This window comes from Enhydra lutris, unplaced genomic scaffold (genome assembly GCF_002288905.1).
Source record: "Enhydra lutris kenyoni isolate GAN:26980312 unplaced genomic scaffold, ASM228890v2 scaffoldscaffold16, whole genome shotgun sequence".
Taxonomy (NCBI): Eukaryota; Metazoa; Chordata; class Mammalia; order Carnivora; family Mustelidae; genus Enhydra; species Enhydra lutris.
Window position 1 is genome coordinate 16,967,121 of NW_019154100.1, and position 16,217 is coordinate 16,983,337.

A 16,217-nucleotide genomic window follows, 5' to 3' on the forward strand; every position below is an offset into this window, starting at 1 on the left:
TATACTGCCTTGCTCCAGAAAGATATTTAGTTAAATGGAATTTGGGAGTAGGAAGAGTCACCAAAATGAAAAAGAAAATCAAATAATAAGGTAGCTCCTTTTTTCCTGAGTCCTTGAAAGAATTCAAAATACAAAGTTAAAAAAAAAATTTAACAAAAGGCAAAAGAAATAATATTTTTTGCTATTGACAGCAGATGAGTATTTGATTATATCCCCTGATAAACTATATATTTATAAGGTTTGCTTCCTTCTAGTTTGTAGGCATCCTGGAGCCCCTCATTACCACAGGGGATCAACAGTACTGATTGCCCCAAGATTAGCCAATACTTCAGCAGTACTACAACACTCCCTTTCCTAACCTTTTGGATTTGTTCTTATTTTCTTAGACTTTTCTTTTTTTCCTTTTCTCTCTCCTGGATACATAGGAAAAATATGGTGTTGATATTTACTGGGATATGAAATCGTCCCTTCATATTTGTAAAATGTCACAAATTGCCAAATGTTTATAAGGAGAGTGGGTGGGGCTCCCAAAGAAAGGGTAAGGATTTCAGCAGAAACTGACTGAATCCTTCTCTCTTGATAATGTTCTTTCCAGTCTCCTGACATGCAATGTGGCTGATAAAATTTTGGCGGGGGAGATAACTAAAAAATGGGGGGAAAAACTATTAACACTTTGCTAGGGGAAGCTGTTTTATAACTAAGTGCAGACGAAAAAACTTAAGAACTTTGAGACAGGTTTCAGACACTGTATTACCTCCTTGGATACAGAAGAACAATAAACTATATTATAAATCAAATTTGTTTCTGTCTCTTTTAAAGTTTACCCAAAACATCAAAAGGCCTGGATTACTGAAAGTAGTCCCTGCAACAACTTACTATGATGTCATAGGTGGGAATGCTCTTAATTATATACTCAGATGGAAGCCTGGGAAAATCCACTGGTATTTGGAATCAACTGAACCTGTAAGAGCAGGACCCTGGGGTACTGAATTTGATATAAACTTCTAGAAGAAATTAAAAATTTAAAAAAATTATTTATCAGTGAGAAAAGTAGATTAATATAAATTAATTTAAATATTCAGTTATAAGCTAAGGAACACACCTAGCAAGTCATTGAACTAAAGTCTCTAGACAGATAATTATATAACAGGATCTAGATAAGGAAACAGACCTATGTTGTCATAAAAGTAGTCACTCATTAATGACTGCTAGGTAAAATCCAATGTTTTTTATTCTACATAGTTTTGTTGAATTGCATATTTTAATGGTTATGTTAGTTAAAAATGTATTATGGCTTATTTGCTACTGAATCACTCACTAAAAATATATAGCAGTACAATAGCTTCATTTTGCTGTTAAAATTTTAAACTACATGTATAAGACTACACAATCATTATGAAATAATACTTAATTTTCTATCTAACCAAAATGACAAATAGGAGATATTTGGAGATCTAACCAAAAAGACAACAGAAGATTACACATTTGTGAATGGAACTTAGCTCTTCCAACAGAAGGCTGAGTTTTCTTAAGTAATTGGAGGTCTGATGAAGTCAATGGGAAATGCAGTAAATTATTTTGGTAAAACACAAAATCTTTACTGTGCAGACAGATTACTTAGAAGGTAAAGAAAAATCTTTGTTTACAATTTCTTAATAAGAGCAGATCAATAATCTAAGAAAACTTTGTTCTTTTAACAGAGAGAAAACCAGATTCTAGTTTTGCACCAGTGTGCTTTTTTTAGATTTTATTTTTTATTTATGTATTTATTTATATTTTATTTATTTATTTATTTATTTATTTATTTGACAGAGATCACAAGTAGGCAGAAAGGCAGGCAGAGAGAGAGGAAGGGAAGCAGGCTCCCCGCTGAGGAGAGAGCCTGATGCGGGGCTCGATCCCAGGACCCTGGGATCGTGACCTGAGCCGAAGGCAGAGGCTTTAATCCACTGAGCCACCCAGGTGCCCCACCAGTGTGTTTTTGATATTAAAACTCATTTTTAAACAACTTAAATAAGTCTATTCCAATCTTAGCCAGCTTGACCACATAAAAGTCCTTTCCCAAGATTCCTTTTCCACAAACCTTCTACAACTTTTTTATATCCATTCAGTTTTTGTCTTAAAGTTTCTTTTTTTTTCCTTTTTCTCATTCTGGAACAACCAGTAATTTTACTTTCCTTCCGACTTTTTATACACTGTTGATTCCTTTCACTCTTACTACATCTAAGTAGTTTTAATTAAATATACTGAGTAGAATTTTAGCCATTAGAACCTAATTCCTAATGAAAACAAGAAGCAAGCAATTGTGGACTGTTCGGTATACTAGCATTCTGTGCATTGGCAAATTTATAAATGCATTTTATAATTCTAGAAGTATATTCTTCATAGTAAATTTTCCAATGTGTCACAAAACATACTTACTAGTAGGCTCAAGTAGCGTTAGCTCCTTAGTAAAAAGAAGTCCAAAGTATATGAACCTGCATTCAGTAATTAATGCTTCAGCATTTTTGTCTTATTTGGAAATGATCGAGATACTCAATGAATATTCATCATTTAACTTATGTCAATATAACTATAAGGTTTCAAATTAGGAAAAAGGTTTTGGAAACTATTTTCAAGTAGATATAAAACAATTATTGTTGAAAAGCTTATTAATAAACTTTTATCTTATTTATATCTACTTAGGTTTTTTTTAAAGAATTTATTTATTTATTTGAGAAGAGAGTAAGTGAAAGAGAGAGCAGGGGGAACAGCAGAGACAGAGAGAGAAGCAGACTCCCTGCTGATCAGGGAGCCTGATGGATGCAGGGCTCTAGTCAGCGACTCTGAGATCATGACCTGAGCCAAAGGCTGCTGCTTAACGGACTGAGGCACCCAGGTGCCCCTACTCACTTGTTCTTAACACTATGCTTAGATTACTCATGAAAGCTTTATAAGACACTAAATGCTTACCATCACAGATTCTCTTTCTTGCTGAGAAATTCTATAATGGAGATAACATGAACTTATTTGAATTTCAGTAAACTTAAGTAGAATAAAAGTTGTATGCCTACATTAAATTCAATATTGATAGTTCTAAAGATATGCCTGTCTGAATTAAAACAACAAACTTTAACTTTTATTTACTGAAGATTATCCTGGCCTATATGAAGTTGAAAAACATTTGGGTTAGTTTCTATATTTCTGAGAGTATTCCTTTTTTTTAAAGATTTATTTATCTATTTTAGAGAGACAAAAAGAGAGAGAGACAGAGAGAAAGCAGGAGTGGGAAAGGCAGGGGGAGAGGAAGAGAAAGAATCCCAAGCAGACTCCACTCCAGCAGGGCTCTCTCTCACAAATCTGAGATTGTGACCTGAGCTGAAATCAAGAGTTGGATGCTCAAATGACTGAACCACCCAGGCACCCTGAGAGTACTCTTAATCACTTTCTTTAAGCCAATTTAATCAAGTTTTTTATAAATTAGTTTTGGCAATACCATCTGGAGGTAAGAAAAATATCACATGTTTTTATATACATAGACATACATAAATATATAGACAGACACACAGATCTCCATGGCTCTGGCTTCCTAGAGGAGACTGCGCTTCAAAGGCACAGAGAAACGATGCAACTTTCTCCAAGAAGGGCTTTTGTTATCTAACTCCAGTCAATAAGATACCTAGGAATAAACCTAACCAAAGAGGTAAAGATCTACACTTCGAGAACTATAGAACACTTACTGAAAGAAACCAAAGAAGACACAAAGAAATGGAAGAAATCCCATGTTCATGGGTTGGAAGAACAAATATTGTTAAAATGTCTATACTACCCATTGGGAGAGGGTGGTTGAGTTATGGACAATGGAGAGGATATGTGCTATGATGAGTGCTGTGAAATGTGTAAGCCTGATGATTCACAGACCTGTGCCCCTGGAGCAAATAATACATTATTTGTTAATAAAAATTTAAAAAAATGTCTATACTACGGAAAGCAATCTACACATTCTATGCAATACCTATCAAAATAACACCAGCATTTTTCAAAGAAATAGAACAAACGATCCTAAAATTTGTGTGGAACCACAAAAGACCCCTAATAGCCAAAGGGATGTATTATCAATCTATACATTTAATGCAATCCCTATCAAAATACGATCAACTTTTTTCACAGAGCTGTAACAAATAATCCTAAAATGTGTATGGAATCACAAAAGACCCAGTGTAGCCAAAGAAATCTTGAAAAAGAAAAGCAAAGTGGGAGGCATCACAATCCCAGACTTCAAGCTGTATTACAAAATGTAATCATCAGGACATTATGGTACTGGTGAAAAAACACACTAGATCAATGGAATAGAATAGAGAACCCAGAAATGGATCCACAGCTATATGCTCAACTTATCTTAAAAAAGGCAGAAAGAAAATCCAATGGGAAAAAAAAAAGTCTCTTCAATAAATGATATTGACAAAACTGAACAGCTACCTGCAAAAGGATTAAACTGGACCACTTTCTTAAACCATACACAAAAATAAATATAAAATTGGGGCACCCGGGTGGCTCAGTCGTTAAGCGGCTGCCTTCAGCTCAGGTCATGATCCCAGGGTCCTGTTATCGAGCCCTACATCAGCCTCCCTGTTCAGCAGGAAGCTTGCTTCTCCCTCTCCCACTCCCCCTGCTTGTGCTCCCCCTCTTGCTGTGTCTCTTTCTGTCAATAAAATAAATAAAATCTTTAATAAATAAATAAATAAATTTAAAATGGAGGAAAGACTTAAATGTAAGACAGGAAACCATCAAAATCCTAGAGGAGAAAGCAAGCAGGAACCTCTTTGACCTCGGCTGCAGCAACTTCCTGTTAGACATGTCTCCAAAGGCAAGGGAAACAAAAGCAAACATGAACTACTGAGACTTCATCAAGATAAAAAACTTCCGCCCAGTGAAGAAAACAATCCATGTAACTAAAAGACAACTGAGAGACTGGGAGAAGATATTTGCAAAGGACTTATCAGTTAAAGGGCTCGTAACCAAAATGTATAAAGAATTCATCAAAATCAACACCCCAAAAATAAATAATCCAGTCAGAAAATGGGCAGAAGACCTGAACAGACATTTCTCCAAAGAAAACAAAGAGATAACTAACAGACACACGAAAAAGTTCTCAACATCATTCACTATTACAGAAATATGAATGAAAACCACAATGAGATACCACCTCACACCTGTCAGAATGGCTAAAATTAGCAACTCAGGAAAAAACATGTTGGTGAGGATGCCGAAAAAGGAAAGCCCTCTTACATTGTTGGTGGGAATGCAAGCTAGAGCATTTTCTCTGAAAAAGAGAATGTAGGTTCCTCAAAAAGTTAAAAATAGAACTACCCTATAACCTAACGATTACACCATTAGGTATCTATCCAAAGGATACAAAAATCCTGATTTGAAAGCACCCCAATGTTTATAGCAGCACTATCAACAACAAATTATGGGAAGAGCCCAGATGTCCAGACTTATGAATGGATATAGATGTGGGGTGTGCTGTGTGTGTGTACACGTCATCAAAAACAATGAAATCTTGCCATTTGCAACAATGTGGAGAGAACCAAAGTATATTATGCTAAGTGAGATAAGTCAGTCAGAGAAAGAGAAATACCACATGATTTTACTCCTATGTAGAATTTAAGAAACAAAACAGATGAACATAGGGGAAGGGAAGGAAAAATAAAATAACATAAAAACAGAGGGAGACAAACCACACAAGACACTATAGTTAAGAGAACAGAGTTGCTGGAGGGGAAGTCAGGGGGGATGGACTAAATGTGTGATGGGTATTAAGGAGGGCACTTGTTGGGATGAGCACTGGGTGTTAAATGTGATGAATCACTAAACTCTATTCCAAAAACCAATAGTCCACCCTATATCATCTAACTTGAATTTAAATAATAAATAAATTAATTAATTAATAAATCCAGATCTTTTATAATATCAGTGAGCCTTTTAAGATGAATAAGGAGGTTTAGAGACTAGTAAAAAGAACCGGTAGACTTTGAATTGTTTCTAGAGCTGCATTTCTGTCCTTATATTCTATTTGTTTAGACAACTACAGTTATTTTTAATTCCTCAAAGAACTGGGTTGCAATCTGAATGATATTTTGGGTAACTCACCTATCCAACTATATTATCCTCCATTTGCTTCTTTGTATCAGGGAGAGACCTTCAACTAGGATGGAAGTCAAGAGAATCCTATATTCTAGATTTATAACTCTGTGTCTTTGTAATGTTTTAGTAAATCCTTCCACAAAGGCTTTAGAATATTTTTCCTTTTCTCTGGGTACATAGTTTCATTGAAGTTTAGGGGAGAAAAACTTTTTAAAAAGTTCCTATCAGGTTCTGAATATAAACAGCTTCCAATCTGGCCAGCTTCTGACCATAGAGCCACTTTAAAAAATTCTTTAAAGTATTTTGTCCGGTTTCAGCTGAGACAAAGTAAATATTCCTGTCAGTATTGAAAAATCCAACATACACAAGAGGCATCCCCAAAGAGGTGCAAATGATGCTACCCTTCCAACATCCGGAGCTACACCCAAAGATAACCACAGGAAAGATTTGGACAACTGCCATCCCTTCCACCCCACCAACAGCCAGTTAGATCCTCACCACAAATGAAGTGCAACCCAAAACTCTATTTGCCCATATTTTGAAAGCCACCAACCTAATGGTTGATCTACCCACACAGGCAAGAACCCACATGCCCTAATTTGGCAACAAGTTCTTAGGACAGGAAATAAGACAAGTGAGAAGACAGAGAAAGGATCAATAACCCACCGGTACCAGAAAGCAAAATCACAAGTCCCAATTCAAAGATCCAATCCCTACCGACAGTTTTTTGCTTGCCAATATGAAACGAGCAATGTAGAATTTTACCCTTCTCTCTTGACCTGGCACCGCAAATAGAGGTCTGGGAGAACTGACTTTGGAAGAATTCTCAGCCTTTGCTGGTTTCTACAGTTTTCCCAGGATACCCTCCGCAGGCTCTGGAGCAAGTCAGGCGTTTCAGTGGACATCATCCTGGTCATCAAAAACCATACATAAGGAAAAATAATTTCCCCTCTACCCTTTATAGTGAGTGCTTGACTAAGACCCCTTTTTCTCTAGGGCACCTTATAAATGGATAAGCATATCTAGGTAAAAAGTTCCCCACCGTGGCCAGTGTAATTCAAGATCACCTCTATTAAGGTTAAACTGCTTGTTCAGCCTTAAGACAAAATTTTACTTACCAGAGGCCTCACATTGAAGCCAGTTCCAGCTTAAGTTGGACCCCATCTGATACCAGACCCAATGTGGTTTCTAAGCTGGACCCATGCTGACTCTGGCCAGCTTATGGATCCAGTCCAGAAAAAGAAGGCCCGAATGCACAAAATGCAAAAACTGAGGAGCCTGGGTCTGAAAGAGACCTACCCACGACCTCCAGGGTCTGAGAGAGGAGTGAGCTCAGGGCACTCAGCAGCTACCTGTGTCTAGCTGCCCATTGCTCCTACAAGCCCACTGGGGGTCTCCTTTGTTTCCTTTTCTGACCCTAGAGCTATTAAAAAAATAAACTGAGCACATTAAAATTTGTAAGAGTCAAACTGATCAAAATTTAATTCAAATCTGGCAGCATTCAATCTAGCAGATAAAAAAGGGCTCTGAGGACACATACAAAGTGAAAGACTTTTATAGGCAGAAGGGAGCAGGAATAAGGAAGTTACAAGAGGTCAAAAAGCAGGTTGTTATTGCAAAGTTATTCTCCTTCAGGAGATGGCAGGGATCTATCAGGCACATGACCTAACTAGTACCCATCCGATGATTCCTTCTTGACCGGTTTACGATTCCATTTCTGGGAGAACTGAAACTGTAATTAAACCCCAGTGTGCTGCCAGAGGGCTTAGCACTTCATCTGGGGCCTGTTGTCTTGTTTTTAACACATCTGAACAACCAAATCATACCATAATCCAGATTTTTTCATATAACTGCAATTTAGCTCTGTTAAATTACTTAAACTTCGAGGCCTTTAGACTGACGTGGGTCTAATGCTGTGGCCACCCACATAAGCAAGGAAAAGAAAACCTGAGACTGTAACTGTCTCCAGGTTACAAAATCAAAATGCTAAGGCCATCCAATCACAAACAGCCAACTGGAATTCAACCTGTATCTAATCAATTATTTTCCCGACTTCACTTCCTTCTCTTCTCCATAAGAGGGTCGCTGCCCAGCTCCTGTCAGTAGAATGCCCCTAACCACTTTCAGTTTGGCATTACCCCATCTGAATCACTTCTTGCTCAAATAGACCCTTATAATTCTTAATATGCCTCAGTGTATCTTTTAATGGCTCCCAATTACTTTTTATTATTTTTCTGTATTCTCCTTTGATATGTAAGCATCCAGTTCATAGCCCTGAGTCTGGCAATAATATCTTTCCCATGTCTTTACTTGATAATTCTAATCCACTGTGGGATGAGAAATAAGACAACTGAGCAATTGTCGTGGTTATAAGAATAAGCTTCTTGCTTTAAGTTCCTTGGCTTTAACAGACCCATTAAATTCATGATGATGAAGAAGCCTTTTAAACTTCCTGTTTGTGGCCCTGTTTGTGCTGCCTACAGTGGCTGAAATTCTAGCTGAAACCAAGTAGTATGTAAACTATAAGTTTTTACTATGCTAATGAATTTTCCTTTGAGATTAGATGAGGTAATAAAAGAAATCCTTCTACCTAATATACTTGCCTTGGGAAGGGGCTACTTTTGAAATAGTTAAAACACAGGCTTTGGGGCTCAAAAGCCTTAATTATGAGCCCCAGTTCTGCCATTTGGTGGCATGTGAGTTTAGGCAAGACGCTTCGATTTACTGAACACAATGATCTCATCTGTAGCCCAGGACAGATGAGTTAACTGACTCTAACGGAGATGCTGTAAGGATTAAATAATACAATGTATTAATTATATTGCAAATAGCAGATAGGTCACACAAAATAAGCAATGACAAATCTAGATTCTTAAAATGCTAATGAAGACTTTTTATTGTAGTAGACATCTCTATACTCAGACTTTAAAAATTGGGGCGCCTGGGTGGCTCAGTGGGTTAAGCCTCTGCCTTTCGGCTCAAGTCATCTCAGGGTCCTGGGATCGAGTCCCGCATCGGGCTCTCTGCTAGGCAGGGAGCCTGATTCCTCCTCTCTCTCTCTCTCTCTCTGCCTGCCTCTCTGCCTACTTGTGATCTCTCTGTCAAATGAATAAAGTCTTTAAAAAAAAAAATTATCTGAGGTTTTCTACCTTGCTTGATATGAGTTAGCACTGTATCAAATAAACGTGTCACCATGAGTCTACGGTAAAACTGTGAAAGCCTGTAATACTTCCTTTTAATTAATATATTTAAAGGAAATAAATCGGTCATTTTGTCCTGGAAGGAGCTAAAAAAACTCCACTGAGGCATGTTTATTCTGATAATAAAATGGGTTCCATTTAATAATTACTTAAATCTAATTTTGACTAATTTTGCAAAATTAATGTATATATTTTGGAATTGGTGGCTATACTTTCCATCTCACTGTTCTTCTTTCATGGACTTTTCAGGAAAAATAATTGGGAATCTTCCAGTTTACTTAATGTAAAGCTTCATTCCACTGTTGATGGTAGAAGTAGTTTGAAAATCCTACAATTTTGCTATGTGATCTGACCTTTGCAACACCCCAAAATGGAATGCTTATACGCCATGCTTAAATTCCATTTTACAATATTATGCCATTCTTTTTCAACAAAACATAGTCATTTTAGACCACTGTAAGCTTGACACCTGATTTCACTTTAACAGCACCTGCCCAGAGCATAATTAGCAGTCCATTTCTGAAAAAGGACTTCCATACTGCACAGATGGCATTCCTCATACCAGACAAGCAACGATGTATGTTTGGAAGCCAGCCAAACTGTCTGCAAAAAATTGTGAGAATTTCAAGACATCTGAGCAAAAGGAAAAATTTCTCTTTTCTCTCAAACCATAAGTGAACATCTGTTAGAGCCTATTCTCCTTAACTTTTCTATTTAGTCTCATTTGACTTGATACATTTTTCACACAATTTCAAAGGCTACAACCAAAGTTTTGTTTTGGCTTGTGGCACCCGGATAATAATGGCCGTTAAAAACATGTTTCAGAGCTACATTTTACAAGTAATTGAGATTTACAGGTATTTCTTTGAACAGGTTAATTCAACAAATATTTATTGATCACTACAACCTGTCAAGAGCAGAATCAGTGTTCATAATTGTGCATGTTATGCACTGTATATCTCCAGGGGGTGTCCTGTTCCTCACAATGATCACTGTGGTTATCAGGTGTTGGCATCCCAATATTTTGAGGCAGGAATGCCCTTTTCTTTTCTTTTTCTTTTTCAAGATTTTATTTATTTATTTAACAGACAGAGATCTCAAGTAGGCAGAGAGGCAAGCAGAGAGAGAGGGGAGAAGCAGGCTCCCCGCTGAGCAGAGAGCCCGATGTCAGGGCTCGATCCCAGGACCCCAGGATCACAACTCCAGCCGAAGGCAGAGGCCCACCCCAATGAGCCATTCAGGCGCCCCAGGCGTGCCCTTTTCTAATTCACAAAAATTCAAGATAAAGGTTGGGGCTTCCAGGGACTGTTCAAGATGCCAGACACACAGCAATGCACACAGCAGACAAAGTTCCTGCTCTCACAAAGGCTGAAATCAGTTACCTAAAGTTACCTAAAGTTAACAAGAAAAAGTAGTATTCCTTAAGGGGGTAGAATGAGACAAGTAGTGCCTAAATTTAAGAAGATCAAGGGTTGCCTAAGAGGAAATAGAGCCTGGAAAAGCATTCTAGGCAGAGGGACCAGGGAATGCAAGACCTAAATGCAAGAGAAGGGTACTCAGGGTGGCTAAGGGTAGGCAGGAAGCAAGAGTGATGGGAGCTGAGGCCCTGCAGAGGAAGTACTGACAGACAAGAGGAGTTACCAGTTTGTGGTCTGATCTGTCTGTCTGGAGGCCCAGGTAAGTGTCTTGATTTTTATTCTAAGCCATATGGGTGTTTTGTGTAAAGGAGGGACATGATCTGACTGCCTTTTTAAAATGTCTACAAGTGTTTCATTATGGACTACAGCTTTCACTTGAAATAGTACATTTGCAAAGTCACCATGAACCGCTTATTAATCTGATTTGCATTTTAAAGGAACCACTCCAGCTGCAGTGTAGAGAATTGCTTACAACAGAACAAAGGAAACAAGGACAGCTACTTTCATGAGTCAGGTTTCCCTAAAGGTTTAAGTGGGCTCAATATAGGACCAATTCTTCTGTCCTGCCCAGGGAACCACCTAGAACATCAATGTTGTTTGACAAAGAATCACTGTTTTGTACAGCTTTATTCATGAAATTATTATTTTCTAACTGCAGATGGTCTTTCTTTAACCTTGAACATGCTCATCAAAATTATTTTGAACATCTTTAAAACTATCTTTTAGGGGTGCTTGGGTGGCTCAGTCGTTAAGCATCTGCCTTCGGCTCAGGTCATGATCCCAGAGTCCTGGGATCAAGCCCTGTGTCAGGCTTCCTGCTCCCCGGAAAGCCTGCTTCTCCCTCTCCGACTCCCCCTGCCTGTGCTCCCTCTCTCACTGTCTCTCTCTCTGTCAAATAAATAAATAAATATTTTTTTAAAAAACCCACTATCTTTTATAATTGAATTATTGATTAGCAAGAATAACACAGAAAACCATAGGTGTACTCATACTTCTGAAAGAATGACTTGGAAGAAACTTTATGATTATAAGGGCCTATTTAGCCAGAGCGGCCCCACCTCGGTTGAACAGCCATTTTGTTGTTTATGCAGTAAAAGTTAAATTGACCCTGCCCACCCCCCCATGGGAACTTACTTAAAAAGCAAGTCCGGGAAACCAGTCCCAGGTAACAAAGCCCAAATACAAGGATGGGTCAGGTCAGGTGAAGATAATGGCCCGAATGGAGGGATGAGTCGGGTCAGGTGGAGACTATCCTATCAGTAAAGCATGCATACTGTCTCCCTAGCTACCAAGGAGTGTGGGCCCCGCCTTTTGGGTGCCAATTCTGACCAAGGTGATAGGCTAGTTCAAATAGCTACTATGGGGTGAATTGTAATTCAATTGGCCACCTGTGTGGAACCTAGCATGAGTGTGCAGCTTTCTCTGTGTGTTACAATCTCATTGGCCACCTTGTGTGTGGCCAAGCCCAACCATGTGGCCATGCCCAACCATATGGCCTTTGCTCTATCAAAGTTAGTCTGTAAGGCAGGGAGGGGTCGCCTCTTTGCAAGAGAAGTCCCTGGCCGGTCACTTTGATTCTTGATGCTTGGCGTGAAATAAAGCTTTGCTTGACCTTAACTTTGTATCAGTCTCGCTCCTTTGACCATGGACCCAACAATGATCTAGTAAAATTCCATGCAATAGTCTAACAAACCTTTAAAATATATGTATTTTCAAAGAAACAGCAATAAAATCATAACTAGTGATAGGAAAGATGTTAGGGTTTGAAGCCAATGACCAAGAAAGAATTCTTGAGACATCTTTGGGGCAAAAAGGTGCTTTTATTAAAGCACAGGGACAGGACCTGTGGGCAGAAAGAATTGCATTGGGGTTATGAGGAGTGGCCCATTACATACTTCCAAGTTGGAAAAGGGTTAGGGATAGCGTTAAGTTTCTAAGAAATTTTGGAAGTACGGTTTCCAGGATTTGAAGGGGCTAGCTATTGTTGCAAAAAGGTAATTTATTACTGTCCAATAAAACCTGAGTCATGAGACCATTCCGATGTATATCGGTGAGTCATATGCTTGGGGGACGATTGCCAAAATGTATCTTAGGGGAGAGAGATAAAGGGATTTTCCAAAGGAATCTTTATATGTTAAAGTAGACTTACATGATCCTGGGAGTAGGGCTAAGATTGCCTCTTGCCCTTAGCAAAATATTAACATTGAGGCAGCTGAGTTCCTAGAGGAATGTCAGTCTGCCTGTTTCAAGGACTTCTCAGTGGAGTATAAGTAGTAAGGAAATTTGATTTTTCTTTTTCTTTTTTTAAGATTTTATTTATTTGACAGAGATCACAAGGAAGCAGAGAGAGAGAGAGAGAGGGAAGCAGGCTCCCGCCAAGCAGAGAGCCTGATTCAGGGCTCCATCCTAGGACCCTGGAATCATGACCCGAGCTGAAGGCAGAGGCTTTAACCCACTGAGCCACCCAGGTGTCCCCTGATTTTTCCTTTGCCTTTATTTCCATCAGTGATCACATTTGATCACATTAGTGATCAAAATAAATTTCCAAATATGGAGTATAAATGATCAGAATCATGGGATTTGCTACAGTAGCTTGAAAATCTGCTGGCAGAAATAAAATGGTAGTTGAAAACACAGAAATGGTGGGTCATAAATGTTAGCCAGCCCTTGTGAAGTGCTCCCTGTCTTAAAGATGATCCCAGCATAGCTATGTCTGCTCCCACCCACCACTCAGAGGATATAAGTGAGTTTCTGCATTGACCAAATGGAAATGTATTGAATAAGTACACAAAAATGCTGAATACACAATCAATCCAAATGTGATTTAAGGTTAAGAAATAGGCTAACAAAAATCAGTAACACCATAAATAAAATGAGAGAGGAGAGCATTACGTATAATTAGAATACAAATATTTGTTGACTGAAGTAGTGAACTGAACTGAATCGACATTAACCAAGTGTTTGCTAAGGTCATCTGGGAACATCATTTAAAGAAACTGTAAGGTAAGATTATTTTGAACAAGTTCTTTGATTTACATACGTCTCCCTGTAGCCACAGGGGCTGCATTCCAAGACACCCAGTACATGTCTGAAACTGCAATAGTACCAAACCCTACACACACGCTGTTTCTTCCTATGCATACACAACTATGGTAAATTTCAACTTATAATTAGGCATGACAAGCGATTAACAAGTAATAATAAAATAGAACACTTTTAACAGTTTACAGCAAGAAAAGTTATAGTGTCTCTCAACATTCCTTATTAGAGTGTACTCACCCTTCTTGTGACGTTGTGAGATGATAAAACGCCTACGTCACGAGACAAGCCGGAGTGAGTGACGCAGGCACCCTGAGGTAAAGTAAGTCTATTATCGAGCTTCTGATGATTCGTCAGAAGGCGGATCATCTGCTTCCACGCCCGAAGCTGCGGGAATCATACCGAAACTGCAGGAAGCAAAACCGCCTAAGGGGGACCTACCCTACGAATTCTGTAATATCAGAACCTTGAAGTAGGATACAATGTTTGCAAATCCAAAGAAAGTTAAACCCTGCCCTCAAGAAAGTAAAAGCCGTGCAAATTATTTACCAGCATTAGTAGTCTGATTTTAAATATATAATGTAGGTGTGACATTTCATCAAACTGGGCAAGTAGTGATATATTTTGAAAATTAACATTTGTACTAAACAAAATAATATTTAATGTTTTCAACTATCAATATCACACATATGAAAAAACACAATCAGTTTAAATAATTTTAGGATAGTGTAATTATTCCTAAACCACATTATTTCTTTTTCATTTAAATCAAATACATGTTTACACAGTTGATTGGTTCATAAAGGACAGAAATATGAAGTACAACCCACACTTGATATTACTATATACTCAAATCACTGTATCACTCCTTATATGAAGCAGATGTAATAATTTTTATTTGTAAATTCATGCTTTTGGAAGTTTTTTCTGGAAACCATTTTTTAAAGATTTTAAAAAATTATTTATTTATGTATTTATTTGAGAGAGTGAGCACGTGTGTGCACAGGAGCAGGGCGGGGGGGGGGGCAGAGGGAAAGAGAGAATCTCAAGCAGACTTCCTGCTGAGTGGGGAGCAGGATATGGTGCTCAATTTCAGGACCCTAAGACCCTGACCTGAGTGGAAATCATGATTGGAAGCTTAACCAACTGAGCCACCCAAGTGCCCCTAGAAGCCATCTTTAACAATTTTAATGGAAATTTACCGAACTAGTTGAATACATTGTAATGAACTGTATTACAATGATTGTTTCCTTGTAATACAATGTAATACAATGTTTTCTTGACCATGCCTTGAAGCTGGATTTGAATAAAAGCTACTGAGGAGAAAAATAAGATATAAAAGAAAAACTGTTTACCCTCTGAAATGTACCCTTAAAATATTTAACCATTTTAAATGTCAAGATGAGAATATTGTAAAAATATATGATAAGAAAATTACTTAAAAGCTGTATTTAAATCCTGAAATATGTACTTATAGGTTTGCAGATCTTTTTTTCTGGAGTCATTTTATCCCTGTGTCTACTACTTCTAGCATTATTTTGCAAGAACTGAAAGCAGAAATGTTGAGGCTTCCATAGGAAGGGCTGTTCTTCAGTATTCTGGTCAGCTGTAGGTAGGAAATAGGGAAACATAACAAGAAACCCTACTTTTATAATACTTCTAAAAATACTTTTATAATACTTTGTTCTTGCAAATCAATGTTGCAGATTCCTAATATGTGTATTACTTGGAATGTTTTGAATATCAAACTAAATGTTAAGTTCTAAGTAGCTATGAATTTATTTTCATTTATAGATTGCAATTTACTGAAAAAAATAAAACAAAAGGAGCTGCAAGAAAATTTAATTACAATATTCCCCAAATGGTTCAAAAAACTACACCAATTAAGTATTCATGCTTGATAGCATTGTAATCTACATACCACTCACCTCAAATATTAACTGAATTTTCTTAATGACAATTTATTAGAAAATTGTTGGAGGCTACGGCATGGTTGGAGTCGTGGATCAAACCAGGCCCTGACTTGTGTCTCCTTTAAAGTCCAGACGCCTTGATAAGGGGTTAAGGACAGGAAAGTTGAGTAACACTGAGGAAGGGTCTGTGCTACATATCATGCGCTCGCCTACATGACTTCCCACACGCTTTCCCCAAACAGAAGGGAACAATGTGGTCAGGGTCATGAATTCTTAGTTGGTCCTTGTTGTTCTTGTACTTCCCATAACCCACTCCCTTGTTGATTGTAACTTCTTGTACCAATAGTAGCTAATGGCATTAGCCGTGACTACCTGGCATCACGAGATTTGTTTGTAGTTAATGTAAACTTGTTATAGGAACTTGCGGTTATCTGACTAGATACTGATGTATTACTCCTCCTATTGTGGTCTGCCTTATAAATGATTATAAGATGTGGAATAAAATCAGCACTGTTGGACAT